Source organism: Macaca thibetana, chromosome 10 (genome assembly GCF_024542745.1).
Source record: "Macaca thibetana thibetana isolate TM-01 chromosome 10, ASM2454274v1, whole genome shotgun sequence".
NCBI classification, from domain to species: domain Eukaryota; kingdom Metazoa; phylum Chordata; class Mammalia; order Primates; family Cercopithecidae; genus Macaca; species Macaca thibetana.
In genome coordinates this window covers 15,451,289-15,471,609 of record NC_065587.1, presented here as the reverse complement: position 1 = coordinate 15,471,609, position 20,321 = coordinate 15,451,289, and positions in this window count along the sequence as shown.

The window sequence follows — 20,321 nt, the reverse complement described above, 5'->3', positions numbered from 1 at the left end:
AAAAAAAAGCTAGGATTCATAAAATTAAATAGAAATCAGTGAAATAAAATATTTGATATTTAAAATACATTTAGAAATATAAAGAAAGTGTCAAGCAAAACATGAATTTGGAAATCTACGAAGCTTTCTAATTACTAGATAAGGTATTTAAAACTAATTGCCATGTAAAAATGACACAAACTTGAAGAAAGATGATTTGATTTTTCTAAAAATACAAGAAAGTTTGGTGCATCCGCGTGGTCATTGTTGAATCACAAGTGTATTTTTGTGCAGAAGATGCGTGCAGCTCAAAGCCCTTTCTGACTCCATACTGTTCCGGGAAATGGAGAGATGAGAGCAGCTAAATCAGCTTTCCTCTGACTCACTCAGGTTCAAAGCCCGTTTCTTTTTGGATAATGTTGAGAATGTCTGCAACAGCTTTTGTTTTCTTGGTGGGGTGGCAACCTTACTGGGTGCGCTGTAGGTTTTGTGTTCGAGGCCGCATCTCCGGTTCCTGCTAGCCTTTCATCTTGCTCAGATGGGAACTTGTGTGCATCTCAGGCCCAAGGTCTTCCTGTCCAGATTGTTCGTGGAGTGTGGGACTCGCATGAGATTCACCCTGCAGCGGCAACTTTGCTGGTGGCCTTTTCTCCACCCCTGTGGTGGATGGTGCTGCTGTGGTCACCTCTGTTTTACAGGTGGAGAAACTGAGGCTCAGAGAGGCAGGTGTCACAGTGAGGGAGTGTAGCGTCAGGCTTCACACCTGGTGGCTCTGATCCCCACTCATGTCATCTTTTCTGCCACATGCTCTCTGGGCAGTCCCTGATCCCGGTCTGAGTGGGACACTGGGCAGAGACAGTCCTGGCCTGGGGGAGGCAGGTGCCCGTTAGGTGGGGGAGGCTGACCCAGGGGTAGGTTCCCAGGGGTAGGTGGCCTGACTGGCAGGCACAGGACTGAGAGGCCAAAGGGGACCCAACTGGCTTTGCTGTGGTGGGTGGGGGGGCTCCTAGGAGGAGCAGTTGTGCCAGTCTCCTTCCAGATCGGGGCAGCAGCATGAAGAGAGGCCCGGGGCCAGGGAAACTGCTGCTCGTTCGGGGAAGCAAAGGCTGAGGGGAGAGCCTGAAGGGAGACCAGCAGAGCCAGCCTCTTGCAAGGATTGGGAGGCCAGGAGAGGGGAGCACTCAGGCTGTGAGTAGTAGTGGGGGCTGGGCTTAGTGGACTCTCCAGGCAGGCCTCAGTGACATCTAGGGAGGCGGAGAGTGCCAGGGGGACTGGATTCCCGAGTTGCTGCTGCCACTCAGGGTGGCTGAGCTCTTCCCTCACCTGTGACCTGTCTCCCCTAGGCCTGTCTTCTCAGATCTGTCCCTACCCTCATCAGCTACAGGCTGCAGCCCAGCGGACATTTCTCTCTGCCGGGCACAGCACTTCACCCCTCAGCCTCCTGTCATCTGTAGAAAGGGCACAGCAGTACAGTAGCCCTTCCATCCTGGGGTGGCTGAGAGGATTAACTGAGAGGGTAGACATCAGAGCAGCTGGGTCTGGCCCCAGAGAGGTACTCCCAGGAAGGTCTGGGTGCCTGTGGTTTTCCCTGCCTCAGCCTCTGCCATCTCAGGTTTCACCTTTTCATGCCTTCGTGTGCGCAGAGGCAGAGCCTCTCCTGCGTTCCCTGCCCCACTCTACTCCTGGCTGCATGGGTCTCTTCTCTTCCCACCATGAGAGCTGCTCCACCCCTTCTCCAATTCCGGGTCTGGGAAGGAGAGAGCAGACAAGCTTGCTCGTGATGGAGTCCTTTTACCTGGTTTCTCTCTCCATTCACGGATACCACCTCTGTGTTGATTTGGGAACTAAGACCATGTTGCCTGTCCTTAGTCACATATGACTTAATTTATACCCGTTGTGGGCCACTGGTGTCAGGCAGGAAGCCTAAGCAGCTATCACTGAGGAGGATACACATGCCAACCACATGATCTTCACCAGACCTGTGAGCTTCCAGCCATCAGATCTGAAGTCACAGAGCACAGGGACTTACAAACCCAGTGTTAGGGAACTTCGCAAAGGTTCTATCCAATTTAGGTTTTTCTTTATTGGAAATAAAGATGGCCCACACTTCAATTATGTTATTTAGAGAATGCTTATAAAGAGCAGTCTAAAACCCCATTATCTTGCCTATAAGTAACAAAATCACAAAAATGTTGAATTTAAAAAATGCAGAAGTTAAGCATTCCAAACAGCAGCTCATGGAAGAAGGTTTTATGTTTTTGGACGTTGGACTTATTTTTCATATGTTTGTAAACATGAATAAGTCTGTTTGGTGTTTAACAAATGTTTAATTAGGGGTGTCAAGTCTGGATTTTAACACATTACAGTATGGCCAAAGACTACATTAAGATGGTTTTCAATGTGACTCTGGTAATATATAGATCAAAAACAAGCATTTTTTACTAAAAATATGAGGCAATAAAGCACAGCGGTTAAGAACATGGACTTGGGGCCAGGTGTGGTAGCTCATGCCTGTAATCCCAGCACGTTAGGAGGCTGAGGCAGGAGAATCGCTTGAGGCCAAGAGTTCAGTACTAGCCTGGGCAACATAGTAAGACCCCCATCTCTCTTTTTTTTTTTGAGACAGGGTCTTACTCTGTCGCCCAGGCTGGAGTGCATAGGCACGATCTCACTGCAACCTCCGCCTCCCAGGATCAAGCAATTCTGCCTAAGCATCCTGAGTAGCTGGGATTACAGTCATCTGCCACCACACCTGACTAATTTCTTTGTATTTTTAGTAGAGATGGGGTTTCACCATGTTGGCTAGGCTGGTTTCGAACTCCTGACCTCAAGTGATCTGCCTGTCTCGGCCTCCCAAAGTGCTGGGATGACAGGCGTGAGCCACTGCTCCCAGCTGAGACCCCCATCTCTACAAAAGGTAAAAAAAAAAAAAAAATTAGTCGGGTGTGGTGGTGTGCCTGTAGTCCTAGCTACTCAGGAGGATGACGTGGGATGATCGCTTGAGCCCAGTAGTTTGAGGCTGCAATGAATTGTGATTGCACCACTGCACTCCAGCCTGGGTGACAGCGAGACCGTCTCTCAAAAAAGAACATGGACTTGGAGCCAGACGGTCTGAGTTTGAATCTCAGCTCTGCCACTTGAGCCTTAATTTCCTTACCTGTAAACTGAGGCAAATACTAGTGCCTATCTCCTGAAGAGAAGAGAGCAGGGCCAGTGGGTGTGGCAGGCCGTTCCTCAGACCAGTTGATCCGTTACCTCCACTGAGTAATTAAGATATCCTAGCACTTGGCCGGGCGCGGTGGCTCAAGCCTGTAATCCCAGCACTTTGGGAGGCCGAGACGGGCAGATCACGAGGTCAGGAGATCGAGACCATCCTGGCTAACACAATGAAACCCCGTCTCTACTAAAAAATACAAAAAACTAGCCGGGCAAGGTGGCGAGCGCCTGTAGTCCCAGCTACTCGGGAGGCTGAGGCAGGAGAATGGCGGGAACCCGGGAGGCGGAGCTTGCAGTGAGCTGAGATCCGGCCACTGCACTCCAGCCTGGGTGACAGAGCGAGACTCGGCCTCAAAAAAAAAAAAAAGACATCCTAGCACAATGTCGGTGAAGAAAGTTATTTGGAAACTGAATTCCTTGCAAGAGGCAGTTGATTTTTTTTGTCCCCTTTTCTAAGTCTTCAGATTCCTTTTAGTGAGTGGTCAGAGAATTGGCTGTGAGTAGTAGATTGATAACTAGCACCTTCTCCCAGAATTCTGCAAAAGGCCAATTTGGAGGAGTTTGTGCTCTACCCTTTGGATTTAGAGGGTGCTAGTGGTGGCGGGTGTGTATTAGTCTGCTAGGGCATCCACAACAAAATACCACAAACCGGGCAGCTTCAACAACAGAAATTTTTTGTCTCGCTGTTCTGGAGGCTGGAAGTCCAAAATCAAGTAGCCAACAAAGTGGGTTTCTTCTAAGGCCTATCCGTGGCTGTAGATGGCCGCCTTCTCTATGTTCTCACTTAGTTGTCCCTCTGCGCATGTCTGTATCCTAATGTCGTCTTATGAGGACACCAGCCATTGGATGAGGGCCCACCCTTATGACCCCATTTTAATATACGTTACCTCTTGAAAAGTCCTGTATTCAAATATTCACACATTCGGAGGTGCTGGGGGCTAGGGCTTCAACATACTGATTTTGAGGGTCACCTGGTTCAGCCTCTAGCAGAGGGATTAGGGCAGAACGGATTGGAGGGACCAGTGACAGGGAAAACAAAGCAAGTCCCCTTTGCCCACAGAATGAGTTTTCATGGATGCAAGGTAGGAAAGTGCCAGCTAAGTATGTCTTAGGTGGTCCCAGCCTTCATCCGTCATCCGGGGTGGAGGAAGAGGGAGAGGCATTTGAGACAGAGGGAACAGTGAAGGCTCAGAAGTCAGAAATGTGGGGCAGCTCAGTCAGGAGAACCAAGGCCCGTCCCTGTGGCATAGGGCACATGTAGGGGATTTGGGAGCGAGCCTGGAGGGGTTGCTGGGGATAGGTCTGATTTTGGAGGCCAGGGGTGTCTGGGGCTTCCCTTTGCCCTGGGCCGCTCCCTGACAGCCCATGTGTAGGTTGTCGAGTTCCCTAAAAAATGCTTGTCAAATGAATGAAGGAAGGAGTGAATGGTAACAATAGCTCATAGTTATTGAGCACTCGCTATGTGCTAACCACCCTGATTCCATCCTCCCCACGACCCTGTGAGTTAGTGGCTTATGACTCCTGTTACAGATGAGGAAACTGAGCACAGAAGGGGTGGGATAACCCCCAAAGTCACACGGTGGGATCAGACCGAGGGCTCTGCCTCTCACCATGAGCAAATGAGCTGCCTGAAAGAGGTGTGGGTGTAAATGGTATCACAGTGAAGAAAAGACTGCAGGACAAGGATCTGATGTGTCCACCCTGTGTTGTGCCATCACTGGGGCCTGAAGACCCCTGGGGCCTTTGCCGGGGTCTCTTCTCAAGCTTCTGCCACTCCCAGGGAGGACTTTGCAGATATCGAGTCCGGGTGTTCAGCCTTGTCCTGACACACAGTTGGCCCAGGAGGCCTCTAGGCCTAGGAGGGGCCTCAGAAGGTGAAGGAATGTCTCCTGGTCAATGTGGGGAGTATGGTGGGGGCTGGGGGGTAATGATGGCGGATTCATCACTGGAAGGGGTGGGGTACTCAGAACCTCCCTTCTCAGGGAGCCCTGGTGGCAGGTTGATCCTGCCAGTGGACTGGGCCGGGGGAGGGGCAGGGCTGGGAGCCAATGAAGCATTCCCTTGAGGAAGCAGATCAGTAACAGGACCAGGCTCTCTCAAGGGAGGGTGAGCCCCAACTCAAGCAGGACAGGCAGAGAAAGAGGGAGGATGCCTCATAAGTCAGTCAGAGATCTCTCCTGTGCTGGCACAGATAACTCCAGCCCAACCCCCGCCCACATGCTGAGGATTAAAGGAGTTATTTTTATTTTATTTTTATATGTTTTTAAACATATAAAACATATATATTTTATAATAATATAAAACGTATTTTTGGAGACAGAGTCTTGCTCTGTTGCCCAGTCTGGAGTGCGGTGGCACGATCTCGGCTCACTGCAACCTCTGCCTCTCGAGTTCAAACCATTCTGCCTCAGCCTTAGCCTCCAGAGTAGCTGGGACTACAGGCTCAAACCACCACACCTGGCTAATTTTTGTATTTTTGGTAGAGACAGGGTTTCACCATGTTGGCCAGGCTGGTCGCGAATCTCTGACCTCAGGTGATCCGCCTTCCTTGGCCTCCCAAAGTGCTGGGATTACAGGCGTGAGCCACCTCGCCTGGCCTATTTTATTATTTTTTTAGAGACGAGGGTCTCATTGTGTTGCCCAGGCTGGTCTCAAAGTCCTGGACTCAAGCTATCCTCCTGCCTCGGCCTCCCAAAGTTCTTAGATTACAGGCGTGAGCCACTGCACCAGCCAGGATTAAAGGAGTTAATAGGGCCAAAGCACTCAGAACACCGCCTGGCCCAGGGTAAAGGCTATTTCAGTGTTCTGTATGTAAACTATCTATATATGTAGATAGGTTTTTACATATGTAAAAAATATATTTACATATGTAAACCTGCACGCATTGGCTTGCTCTCACAGAAAGGCTGTGTTGTGAGGTAGTAAGCTCCCTGTTTCTGCACGTGGTCAAGTAGAGGCAACCCAGCATCTGTTGGCGGGCTTGGTCTTCTAGGTTGGGGAGTGGAGACTTCTCCCCGGCTCCTACTCAGGGCTCACCACCACCTATTTCATAGATATTATCTTCTCTTTTATTTACTAGTTGTTTTAGAGACAGGCTCTGGAATCCTCCAGCTCTGGGTATTCACACAGTCATAGTGCACTACAGCCTTGAACTCCTGACCTCAAGCGATCCTACTGCCTCGACCTCCCAAGTAGCTGGGACTACAGGTGCATGCCAGTGTTCCCAGCTCTTTTCTTTGACTTTATTTATTTATTTATTTTTTGTTTTTTGAGGCGGAGTTTTGCTCTGTTGCCGGGGCTGGAGTGTAGTATCGTGATCTCAGCTCCCTGCAACCTCTGCCTCCCAGGTTCAAGCAATTCTCCTGCCTCAGCCTCCCAAGTAGCTGGGATTTCAGGCGCCTGCCACCATGCTTGGCTAATTTTTGTATTTTTAGTAGAGACAAGGTTTCACCATGTTGGCCAGGCTGGTCTCGATCTCCTGAGCTCAGGTGATCCACCTGCCTCGGCCTCCCAAAGTTCTGGGATTACAGGTGTGAGCCACCGCGCCCGGCCAACTCTTTTCTGTGAAATGCTAGGTCCTAAGGTTATTATCTCCAAATTACAGATGAGAAATTGAGGCAACAAGACTTTGAGGAAATGACTCAAATGTCTCAGAGCCAGAAGTGAAGGATCTGGGTGAGCAACCAAGGGTGGTCTTCTCAGGAGATACTATTGCCTTCAAGATTTCAAGGTTGATTGTTTCGGGCCCTGATTCTAGGATTCTCTCCTGCCATTCCTTCTTAACCCTCCCGCCCTTGTTTTTTGTTCTTCCTTTTTTTTTTTTTTTTTTTTTGAGATATAGTCTCGCTCTGTCACCCAGGCTGGAGTGCAGGGACTTGCTCTCGCTCACTGCAACCTCCACCTCCTGGTTCAAGCAGTTCTCCTGCCTCAGCCTCCCGAGTGGCTGGGACTACGGGCGTGCACCACTGCAGCCAGCTAATTTTTGTATTTTTAGTAGAAATGAGGTTTCACCATGTTGGCCAGGCTGGCGTCAAACTCCTGGCCTCAGGTGATCCGCCCGCCTCAGCCTCAAAAAGTGCAGGCCTGTGCCACCGCACCCGGCCATTTTTTGTTCTTCCTTAGAGAACCAGCTCAGCCCAGTGCTTCTCAGCCAGTAGGTCTCATTCTGGAGCAAGATTTCTGGGCTCCATGCCTCATAGCTGTGGAATGTATTAGTCTCTCCAAATCTCAGTTTCCGTGTCTATAAAATGGGTCGGGTTTTTCTTTTTTTTTTTTTTTTTTTTTTTTGAGACGGAGTCTCGCTCTGTCACCCAGGCTGGAGTACAGTGGCCGGATCTCAGCTCACTGCAAGCTCTGTCTCCCAGGTTTATGCCATTCTCCTGCCTCAGCCTCCCGAGTAGCTGGGACTACAGGCGCCCGCCACCTCGCCCGGCTAGTTTTTTTGTATTTTTAGTAGAGACGGGGTTTCACCGTGTTAGCCAGGATGGTCTCGATCTCCTGACCTCGTGATCCGCCCGTCTCGGCCTCCCAAAGTGCTGGGATTACAGGCTTGAGCCACCGCGCCCGGCCTGGGTCGGGTTTTTCTGATGTTAACACTGAAAGTCTTGCATCCCAGGAACCCCCTCAGCCCTAGGCATACCCGTTGGTCACCCTAAAAATGGGGGAAATGAAAGTCCATCTGGAAGAGTTGTGGTCAGGTTGAGATGAACAGTGCGCACTGGTACTGATCATGGTACCTTTCAGAGGCCTGCAGAGAATGGGAGAGAAAATTACTGCTCCTTATACAAAGTGACGGAGTCCATGGCCTGAGTGTGACGCCTAATGCCACCACTTCCAGCTGTGTGCCCTGAGTTCAGTTTATCTTCCTGGGTCTGTTATCCCAGATGTTAAGAGGATGATATAGTGTGGGCTGAGAGAATATAGGAAGGATACAGTGAAATAACAGTTCAAGAGCTTCACCAGGAAGTGGTCACCTGGTGCCTACTGAGCAGGAGAGCCTGTGGTTAATCATTGTGTGGCTTGAAAGGTGTCAAAAGCTTCTGAACACTTAATGCTGTATTTTGGGCCTGGAGCCGCAAAACCAGCCAGTGGGGACTTTTTTTTTTTTTTGAGACGGAGTCTTGCTGTTCGCCCAGGCTGGAGTGCAGTGGCGCGATCTCAGCACACTGCAACCTCTGCCTGCCAGGTTCAAGCAATTCTCCTGCCTCAGCCTCCCAAGTAGCTGAGGCTACAGGCATGTGCCACCATGACTGGCTAATTTTGTGTGTGTGTGTGTGTGTGTGTGTGTGTGTGTGTGTGTGTGTGTGTGTTTTTTTTACTAGAGATGGGGTTTCACCATGCTGGCCAGGCTGGTCTCGAACTGGTGACCTCCTGATCTGCCCACCTTGACCTCCCAGAGTCCTGGGATTACAGGCCTTTTTTTTTTTTTTTTTTTTTTTTTTTTTTTAAGTCGTATTTCCATGCAGGACACAGAAGGACCAGTGGGGACTCTTATCTTGTCTCTAGCCTTGGTCCTTTTAAAAAAAAGTAACCCGGAATAATCAGGAGATTTTTTTGATGGAAGAGGGCACTCCTCTCCAACTCTCCCAGGGGTGTGAGAAGGACAGTGTCCATGAGGGGGCGCCAGAGCACCAGGCTCAGGCCCGCAGCCTCCCACACCCGCCCGTCCTGGCCTGCAAGGCCAGCGCTCCAGGCGCTCCCAGGGACCTCCTGGCCTCCTACCCTGGGAATCTGGAAACTCCCTGGCTCAGACTCAGCAGCCCAGACACTGTGTGGAGGATCCTCTGGCTCTGGGCATTCACCACTGGCTTTGTTTGGACAAAGGCTCTGCTGCGTGCCAGACCCTGGGGGAGGCCTGAGTTATTGTTACCATGCTCCAGGGGAAGTGGATATCCTCATCCTGGGTTACACACCAGGAAACTAAGGCACAGAAATGGACGGAGCTGGGATCCAAACCCGGGGCGCCCAACCCCTGAATCTTTGCCAGCAGTCTCTGAGAATCAGTCTGGATCTCAGAATGATTGTAATAATCTTGGAAGCCTAGAAGCCTAGACTCTTAGAAATATTCAGTTCAAGTATACGTGTGTATTATTTTTTGTATGGGTAGCGCATGGGTGAAAAGACAAAAGTAAAACCAGTCCCCCTTCTCTCTGACTGTCCCTAGCCACTCTGGAGGTGACCACAGTGATAGTTTCTTGGGTCTCGTCTCCTCCTGATATAGGACTCATCAAATCTTATAATTAGATGGGATTTCTGGGTGACTTGGTCTCTGGGATCCATCAGCTTCTAGCACCCAGCCCTCAGGTTCCCACTGACATCCCTGTCAAAGTCAAGCTCACTGGTGAGTTTGAGGATCTTGGCTCCTGGAGCCCCCCAGCTTCAGGCCCAGCTACTCCTTTAGAAGGGTTTGGTGGTGTTTAAGGGGCTGTTCTCTACAGCGACCTAGACTTCAGTTCCCTCTGTGCCTCTCCTCCTCCAGGGGGCCCTCCTTCCAGAAACACCCCACCTGCTCCTGGTGGTATAATAGAGGACAGTCAGCATGGCACCCTCTCGCTTTATGCCTGGTGATGAGCCTGATCTCTCGGGTCAGTGCCCACAGAAGGAACGTGGTGGCATTTGTTCTTTCATCCATTTGTGTCATGGAGATAATGACTATACCTACAATAAAGGGTGAGGTGAGCATTAAATGCATGAATGTACGTATAGCTCTTAGACTGGTGCCTGTTACATTCTCTATGGGTTTCTATTATTATTGATACTTTTAGTTCATTCAACTAAATTTACCAAGCATTCACAGGTTTCCGGGACACCGGGAATACAGAGAACAAAGCATGTTTCTTCCTGCTTGGGAGAGAAAGATCCAGAAAGAATGTCAGTGCCAGCATGGAGAGCCTTGTGAGAAACAACAAGTGCTCTGTGATATTTCAAGAGACAGGATCCCATGGAGGCCTGTTGTGTGGGTACCGGGGTGGCCTTGTGCTTTGAGATGAAGCCAGAGGGGCTAGCTGGGAGTGCAGGTGGCAGGCAGGCATCAGTTACATAAGCCCCTCAGCCTGGGAGCCCAAGTACTGTGTGGCGGTTCTGTTCACAGCCCCCGAAGCCCCAGAGAGCTGCTGCATGGAGTCTGGAAGTATCTCCTCCAACTTCCTTGGGGAGGAATACAAGGGCCCAGACTCTAACACCAGCCCCTGGAGTGAGGTGAATAATTCTCAGTCGCTATCTAGTCCCTGGCCCTGGCCATCTGCTCAGCCCCTTCCGCAAGTCCAGCCTGGTCCAGCCTCATCTGGCTCTGTGTCAGGGTGGGAGGCTGGAGGAGAGTGGAGGGGGCGGGGATTGGGGCCAGGCAGCACTGTGTGAGGTTAGAGATGGGAGGTCCTAGAGGGAGACCAGGGAATCAGGCACTCAGGAGAGCTGGGAGGATGAGGGTTGCTGGGGGCAGGTGTCTCTGGGGGCAGATGATAGACCCCAGGTGAACCCCCTAGGTTGTCTCTGTCCCATCATCCTTGATCTTCTTTGTTTTTTAAGACAGGGTCTCACAATGTTGCTCAGGCTGGAGTGCAGTAGTGTGATCATGGCCCACTGCACCCTCAACCCAGTGGGCTCAAGGGATCCTCTCACCTCAGCTCCCGGAGTAGCTGGGACTACAGGCATGCACCACCATGCCTGGCTTATTTCTTAAATTTCTTGTAGAGACAGGGTCTTGCTCTATTGCCCAGGATGGCCTCAAACTCGAGGACTCAAAGAGATCTTCCTGCCTCCACCTCCCAAGTGTTGAGACTATAGGTGTGAGCCACTGGGCCTGGCCCCTTGATTCCCTTTGCGTGATAGAACTTCAGCCCTTGGAGCCCGAGAGGATCCAGGCAGTATCAAGTCACCATCCATATTATACATGAGACCATGTATAACATCACCATCTATAACACCACCACCCAGCCTTCAGATGAGATCACAGCCCTGACTGCAACCTCTCTGACCACAGCCCAGAGAGGGCTTGTGGCATGCTCACAAACAGCCTGTTAGGGGCTTCCCCTGGGTCAGAACCCAGACCCCTTGGCTCTTAGTCCAGTGCTCCTCTCCTAACCCAGGCTGCCTTTGGGGACCTTGGGGGTCTCTCATTTCACTGGGAATGCCTAATGGTATTGGTTGTTATGTGTTGCCATTGTTGGTGTATGTAAGTTGCTCTTCTGTCCTCATATCCCCACTCTGTACTCTGCCCCTTCTTGGGGGTGAATCCTGCAGGAGAGGGGGAAGCAGCCAAGCAAGGCTTCTTTTCCACTTTTCCATCTGCAGGACCCAGGGCTGAGCACATTTGGTGCCACAGGCTGGGAATATTCTCCCCTACCCCACCCTCCTCATCCGTTTTCTTAGAGGCAGTGGGCCGGGGACTGGAGCCTGTGGTGAGGTCCTTCCCCTCAAGCCCTGTGGGGGGCAGCCACTAAATGGCCCCAAGGTCCCTTGGGCTCAAGGGATCCCATGTGGCATCCCTTCCTGTGCTGCAGAGGCTGGGAAACTTAACCACATTTCCAGACTCTTTTGCAGCTAGTGCTTCTGACGGCATGGAAATCCTGCCATTGAAGGCACACGCACAAGACTAGAATTTGGAACTGAGTTTCGTGGGGAGAGAGGCAGGGCACGGAGCATCCAAGCATCCATTTTGCTGTATGGTTGGCAGCAGAATGCAGGCATAATTCTGGAGCTGGCAGTTGTAATGGTGGCTTCCCAGTTCCACAGCTTCCCAGTGAAGGCAGGAGCCCTGGCATCTTAGCCCAATTCTGCAGGGTTTTGGGTGGCTTTCCTGGATGCTCAGGCACTTAGTAATAATATGCTTTAAAAAAAAATCTCCATTTTTTTCCTACTAGCTGGAATGGATTCCATTGTCTGTCACTGAACCCTGATGATACATCTTCTACACAGTATGTGGGACAAGGCCCCATGGAAGTCCCAAGTCAGCAACCTGAACTCCCCACCCTCTCTGCCAAGAGAGCAAGAGTTTTTTTCTCTCAGTATCCATTTATCTGTCCCAGGGGAGCTCTCTGATTGGCTGTGCTTGGGCCAGTCATTACCTCCTGGACCAATCACAGTTGCCAGGGAGATGAGATGCCAAGGTCGATTGGTGAGGTCCAGATCATCTCCTACTTTTGTGACCAGGCAGGACAGGGCCCGTCCCCAGAAGTGGGATGAGAAAGCTTGGGCATTCACTACCACAGCCTGTCTGACACCACCTATACCCCACAGGGAGGAACTACTAGTGCCATACGGGACAGTGCTGTAATGAAACCCTGAGGGCAGGAGAATATGACAAGAGTCCCACAGTTCCTGCTCACGGGTGATCATGCCTGTTCACCACTAATAGCCTGGGAAGGACGCACAACTCTCCCCATCTCTACCCTGACAATGCTTTGGGTGGGAGGGGGAAACTGAGGCCCAGAAGGAATGAGGAGGCAGGGCGCAGTGGCTCACGCCTGTAATCCCAGCACTTTGGGAGGCCGAGGTGGGTGGATCGCTTGAGGTCAGGAGTTCAAGACCAGCCTGGCTAACATGGCAAAACCGCGTCTCTACTAAAATACAAAAATTCACTGGGCATGGTGGCAGGTGCCTGTAGTCCCAGTTACTCAGGAGGCTGAGGCAGGATAATTGCTTTGCTTGAACCCGGGAGGTGGAGGTTGCAGTGATCTGGGATAGCACCATTACAGTCCAGCCTGGGCGACAGAGTAAGACTCCATCTCAAAAACAAACAAACAAACAAACAAAAACGAATGAGGCGGAGGCTGGGAGGCAGGGAGGGAGATGAGAGTTTGAATCCAGGCCTCCCAATTTGCTGTGCATTGCTGGACCTGGAGGCAGACAGACCTGAGCTGTGTGTGACCCTGGTGAGGACCCCAGGGGTCCAGTGTACAGAGTGACGATGACCATGGCTGTCTTTCAGGGCCGCGGTGGGGCCTTGGTGGGACAGCATGTGCATGTGTGAAGACGCCTACCCTGGGGGCTGGCCCTGATAGGAGGCTCTTCCTGGTGCTGGTGGGACTTGATTCCTCGGGGAGGGGAAGAAGAAGGCAGTGGCCATTGGGCCTTTCAGTGAGGAGGCTTCTGCAGAACAACTTGCCCATTGCCATGGTGATCAGACTCTCGGGGAGTCAGGCTTATTTTTGAACTTGGTCTACCCAGCAGCAGCTTTGTTCCTGGGTCCTCCTGCTGCAGCCTTTGTCTTGTGGGCCTGTCCCCTGAAGCCTTGGAACAGTGGGTCTGAGTGGGACACAGCCCTGGCCAGGAGGGGCAGGCAGAGGGAGGAGGAGACCCAGCAGGTGGCCCCTGCCAGCCTCCCTAACCTGGCCTTGGAGGCGGAGGTCTGGGTTCTAGTCCTGCCTCTGCTGCAGGCCTGCTCGGTGACTTCTCCGGCTTGTCTGCTTGAGAGGGAAAAGGAGAGGGTATTTTTTGCTGTGCTTCCCACAGTTGAATGAAAATGGAAGGAAATGGCCGGGCACGGTGGCTCACACCTGTAATCCCAGCACTTTGGGAGGCCGAGGTGGACGGATCACCTGAGGTCGGGAGAGACCAGCCTGACCAACATGGAGAAACTTCATCTCTACTAAAAATACAAAAATTAGCTGGGCATGGTGGCGCATGCCTGTGATCCCACCTATTCGGGAGGCTGAGGCGGGAGAATCACTTGAACCTGGGAAGCGGAGGTTGTGGTGAACCGAGATTGCGCCACTGTACTCCAGCCTGGGCAACAAGAGCAAAACTCCGTCTCAAAAAAAAAAAAAAAATTGGAGGGAAAATGGCTATCCCCGATGGGTCCCAGACGGGACCCCTGCCCTCCCCAGCCTGGATCTAGCTCTTTTTTTTTTTTTTTGAGACGGAGTCTCGCTCTGTCGCCCAGGCTGGAGTGCAGTGGCATGATCTCGTCTCACTGCAAGCTCCACCTCCTGGGTTCATGCCATTCTCCTGCCTCAGCCTCCTGAGCATCTGGGTCTACAGGCACCCACCACACGCCCGGCTAATTTTTTGTATTTTTAGTAGAGACGGGGTTTCACCATGTTAGCCAGGATGGTCTCGATCTCCTGACCTCATGATCCGCCCGCCTCAGCCTCCCAAAGTGCTGGGATTAGAGGTGTGAGCCTTCACGCCCGGCAGATCCAGCTCTTAACAGCCTCCCCACCCACAGACCACATGGCCCCAAAGGCTTCAGTCTCCTGCTTCCCTGACCTTCTGCAGCTTCCAGGCCTTGCCACTACCTCCACACACTGTCTGTTATGTGTGATAGCATCCAGACTCGGAGTTCAGCCCCTTCCTCAGTTTCCACCAAAGCCCTCTCTTAACATGCAAGGCTTTATTGAAAGCTGGGCAGAAGGGGCACCTGGGGGCTTCACGTTTTCTATGAGGGGGCCCTGCTGTTTCTACTCGTTTGCCAACGGCCACTGCACCCTGCACATCTCATGGGCTGGGGCTCCTGGCCTTTTTCCATCTCCCTGGCTTCGTGCCCTCTCCCCCTCAATTCTCCCCTTTACTCCTGTGCAGAGCTGCTCAGCTCTCCCCAGCCCTGGCTCTCTGCGCCTGCATCACCTTCCCATGTCCAAACCCACTGGGGCAGGGCCACAGGCCATTCTGGGTCAGGACCCTGTCCTAGGAAGGCGGCCTGGCTGTAATCCCCACCCGAGTTTCCTCGCCTTTCCCAGCTTCCAGAGGCTGCCACATTACTTAGCTCGGGGCCTCTAAGCCCATCTTCAAAGCCAGCAGCATATCCCATTCCACGCTCCTCTGAGTCTCCCTCCCACCCTCTGGACCCGTCACCATCTCTCCTTTCTCTGGTTCTGCCTCCTGCCTCCTCCTTTAATGACTGTGATTATATTGGGCTCATCCTGATGATCCCCAAATAATCTCCCCATCTTAATTGGATCTCATCTGCACCTCTGCCATGGAAGGCGCCATGTTCACAGGTTTCAGGGATTTGTCCATGAACATCTTTCGGGGCCACTACTCCGCCCCCGACAGGAGGCATCAGTGGGCTCTGTTTGTTTCCCATTGGGTTTGCCATGGAAACATTGGAGATTGGACAGTGGCAGGAGGGTGAGGTGAGGGTACGTGTCCTTGGCCTCCCTTCTCACGGGGTCCTAGCTCCTGCCCTGCCCTTTGGGCCCCCCTTTCACAGCTCTGGAAACTGCATCCTCCTCTGGGCAGCCATGGAGGTGGCTTTTGCTTTTCAGCCTGGGGACCGTACCCTCCCTCTCAGCACTCCTCAGCCCAGCCCTGCACCTTCCTCGCCATTCCTCATTAAACTGCCACTCGTTCGATTGCCACATGAGGGTGAGGCGAGCAAGGTGCCCAAGGTGCAAAAAAAAAAATTTTTTTTTTTATGGAGTCGAAAAAAAAAAACTGTCACCCAGGCTGGAGTGCAGTGGCATGATCTCAGCTCACTGCAACTTCTGCCTCCCAGGTTCAAGCGAGTCTCATGCCTCACCCTCCCCAGTAGCTGGGGTTACAGATGTGCACCACCAGGCCTGGCTAATTTTTTAAAATTTTTGGTAGAGACAGGGTTTTGCCATGTTGGCTAGGCGGGTCTCAAACTCCTGGCCTCAAGCTATCCTCCCGCCTCGGCCTCCTAAAGTGCTGGGATTACAGACATGAGCCACCGTGTCTGGCCCCAACGTGCAAAATTTGTGCTCAGGGCCACACCAGTGCTGTGCCTACCTCACCCTGGTCTGGCCTGTGAATCTTTTCCTGCCCAAACCTGCTCACACCCTTGGGCTGTGCCTTCTGCCTGGACTTCTCCCTCACCTTTCCACCTCTCCAAATGCAGCCCGCTCAGACCACCTTCTGGTAACAGCTCCTCTGCTTCCAGCCCTGAGCCGCCTGCACAGCGGAGGCCCACAGGGGATGCTCTTGTCTGTCCAGTCTGCCAGGTCCTTGCACTTGTTGGTGGCTCTGCCTCCCCCACTGCATGTGAATTCCTCCTTCAGGATGGCGTCCCTTGAGCCCAGTGCAGGCCTCGGAGGAGGCCGTGGGCCGTAAACTTGGAGGGTAAGGAGCCAGAACACATGGTTGTTTCCCCTGCTCTGCCGTTAATGGGTCTGTGATCTTGAGCAATGTACTTAGCTGCTCTATGCCTCAGTTTCCTCATCTGTAAAATGGGAGCAGGGATGGTTCCTGCCTCTTGTCATGGCTTTGCTGATTAAGTGAGATGATGCTACAAAGGAAGAGTCTGGTGCCTGGCAGACAGTAAAGCCTCAATCCATGTTAGCATTGGTGCTGTGGTCATCATGAGGGACTCAGGAATGGTTGACTGAATTTATTAGAACTGAGAGGCAGGGGAGAGAGAGAGAGAGAGAGAGAGGCAGGACAGAGAGAGAGAGAGGAAGAGGAGAAGAGAAGAGAAAACAGAGAAGGGAGAGAAGAGAAAACAGAAGAGAGAGAAGAAAGGGGAGGAGGGAGAGAGGGGGAGAGGCAATGGGGAGGAATTGCTGAGTGGGACAGGTGGGGAGAGGGGGGCATGAGGCTGGGGAGTGAAGGCTGCCAGGTAACTCAAGGGGGAAGCAGAGAGAGAGCAGAGGGCATGGCGTGAGATCTGCTCCATCACCAGGTGCTGTCTGCAGCCAGCTGCTCTCAAAACAGCTGCCCCTGCTGGAGCTGGGGCTGATGGAGGGGCAGGGCTGGGAACCCCATCTGGGCACATCCTGGATCCCTCCTGGGCTGTCATGGCCCAGAGCTTGGCGAGAGCCCCCATGGCCTGTGACTTGTGGTTGAGTTGGAGATTTGGGGATCCTTCCTGTGGGGTCTGTGTGCGTGGTGGGCAGGGGTAGGGGAAGCTGCCCTGCTGGCCCGGGTCTGGGAGTATGCTGGAGACAGGCAGGTAATGGCCATCATAATAGTGACGTTTATGGCAGTGTTGAGCATCATCATCCAAAATGAGGCAGAGGCTGGGCACAGAGGCTCACGCCTGTAATCCCAGCGCTTTGGGAGGCGGAAGTGGGAGGATTGCTTGAGGCCAGGCATTTGAGACCAGCCTGGACAATGTAGCAAGACCCTGTCTATACAAAAAATTTAGAAAATGAGGCAGATGCAGCAAAGTTGCCCACCCATGTCCCCCTTTCCTTCTTCCTGTCTAAAGGTGCCAGTTATGTCCATGCAGCCCAGTGAACACACTCACCTCCCAGACTCCTCTGTGGCCAGAGTGACCCTGTGACCTGCTTCTGGCCAATGAGATGGAGGTGGGAACTTACCGGGTGGACATTCTATTTGGAAACCAAGAGCTGGGCTGTCTGGAAAGAGCATAGACTGGGGGGTCACACCAGCCTGGGTTTGCTCCCCAGCTCTGCCATTTCCTAGCTGTGGGAACTTCCTGAGTCTCAGTTGTCTCACCTGTGAATTTGGAATAAGTGTGACCTCACAGGTGGATACACCTGAGGGCAGCTGCTCCTGACACAGACCCTGGCATGTTTCAGAGTCCTAATGGGCTTTCTGGGCCATTAAGGGAAAGTGTAACCTGTGTTAGATGCATTTGACTATGGTTTTTTTTGTTTTTTTTTTTTGAGATGGAGTCTCATTCTGTTGCCCAGACTGGAGTGCAGTGGCTCGATCTCGGCTCACTACAACCTCTACCTGCCGGGTTCAAGTGAGTCTCCTGTCTCAGTCTCCCAAGTAGCTGGAATTATAGGCATGCACCACCACACCCGGCTAATTTTTTTTTTTTTTTTTTGAGACAGAGTCTCACTGTGTCACCCAGGCTGCAGTGCAGTGCTAGCCCGCCCACGGCCCGGCTATTTTTAGTGCGATCTCAGCTCACTACAAGCTCTGCCTCCCAAAGTGGGGATTCACGCCATTCTCATGCCTCCCAGCCAGTGCAGTCCCAAGTAGCTGGGACTACAGGCACCCACCATGCCTCGCCAAGTAGCTGGGACTACAGGCACCCACCACCACGCCCGGCTAATTTTTTGTAATTTTAGTAGAGACAGGGTTTTGCTATGGTGGCCAGGATGGTCTTGAGCTCCTGACCTCAGGTGATCGGCCCTCCTTGGCCTCCCAAAGTGCTGGGATTACAGGCGTGAGCCACCATACTCAGCCCTACATTTGACTATGCTTTGAAGATGTTTTAGCATTTGGTTCAATTCAGTTGAGTAGATAACTTTTACTGATAACCGATACTCAGAAAATTGGAGTGACCTCCCAGATGGCACTTCTCAATCGGGTCATACTGCAACCTGTGTTCTTTGAGGTCAGCGATACTGCATCTGGTTTATCTCCACATCTTCCTGCTTAGCCCCGTGCTTGACACATAGTGGGCATTTGCGCCCATATTTACAGAGTGAGTGGACTGGTCTGTATCTGTTTAGCAAATGCTTCTCTGTGCCAGGCTCTGTACTGAGCACTGGAACAAATCATCCCGATAAAAAACTCGGCACAATGATGGATGAGGCTCTGTGCGTTCTCCTCCGGTGGGTATATCCGAATTTAACAGGAAGCAACGTCTAGAGCAAAAGGAAAAAAGCAGCCCTAATAAGGGTATGTCAGGGTGCTGCCGGGAGAGGTGTCCCTGCCATGATCCCATGAAAGTGGGTCATTAGAACGAGGCCCCGGCTGGAACATTCTAGCACTGGGATTCCCCACAGAGAAAGCCGAGTGTCCAGGTGTAAATGAAAGGGAGGCCCTCTCTCCTGACTCTAGCAGTGTGTCTCACGCCAGCCATACGTAAGACTTTGTCTAGTACCCCCCTTTGCTATACCTCCAGCACCCAGAGCTGCTGGGCACCCTGGAAGTGAGTGAGCGAGTGGACGAGCAGATGACTCAGAGGCCAGCTCACAGTCTTGTGGGTGAGGCAGACAAGAAACGAACAAGCAGAATGCCCCCGGTGAGCACTACGGCATGTGGAGAGGAACGCCCAGGGCGCCTGCAGGAGGGAGTGGCTGCCCGTCCGCAGTGGGAGGAAGCAGTGAGGAATGGAAGCCTCCCTGAACTCTGCCCGCAGAATTTTCCAGATTGGCTTCTCCTCTAGTCCTGGCCTTACCGCACCCCCACCTTCATATTTCTCTCACCTTGGTTCTCTGAGCATCTTCATCACCCAAATCCTTTCTGAGAGTCTTTTCTGAAGGTGGGGTTTGTTCTAGAGATTCTAGTTCCCTCCACAGAGACAAGTCCTCCGGTCACCAGTGTCCTGCCCCAACTCCCCAGGTGGGTCATGAGGCCCTGCATGAGCCAAGCCCTCCGGGAGCCTCAGCACCACCTGTACCATAAGGCGTCGGCCTGCTCTGCCCCCTGACTCGGGGCCGGGGTCCGCGCTTCACTAGAACCAGCTCAGGGACGGCAGCTAGAAGACCAGGGGTTCAGCCCCAAGGCTGGTCCTTCCTGGCTGCGGGTGTGCAGCATCAGCCTCGGGCTTCCCGGCTCTGGGTGGGAAAGCTGGGTCCCTCTCTGTGTGGCTGTGAGGATTCGACATGAAGTTGTGTGGGAAAGTGCTTTGTAAACTGCCAAGGGTGGAACAGATGGGAGTGTTACTCTCCGCACTCCTTCCCCGGCGGGTTTGGGGGGTTCCCAGCCCACATGAGTGTTTTGCTGCCTGCACAAGAGCCCCTTGTTGCTCCTGGGTTTGAGCGACACGTAGCTTAGCGATGCCTGAGATTCTGTCTATAAGGAATCCTCTCATTCCTGGGAGAAGGGTGTGAGCGGCTTCTGCATGGGCTCATGAACTCTTTTTTGGTTGTTGTTATTTTATTTATTTATTTATTTATTTATTTATATTTATTATTTATTTTTGAGACAGAGTCGTATTATTGCCCAGGCTGGAGTGCAGTGGCAAGGTCTTGGCTCACTGCGGCCTCTGCCTCCAGGGTGCAAGGGATTCTCCTGTCTCAGCCTCCCGAGTAGCTGGGACTATGCACACACATCACCATGCCCATGCTCTATTTTTAGTAGAGACAGGGTGTCACCATGTTGGCCAGGTTGGTGTCAGACTCCTGACCTCAAGTGATCGGCCTGTCTCAGCCTCCCAAAGTGCTGGGATTACAGGTGTGAGCCACCGCACCTGGCCAGCTCACTAACTCTTAAGGAGGAGACGATGCACAGCCTTCAGGCTGGGGCAGGCAAGGAGAGGGGCTGGGAGAGACCGGGCAGCAGCGTGCTCTTGCGAAGCCCCCTTA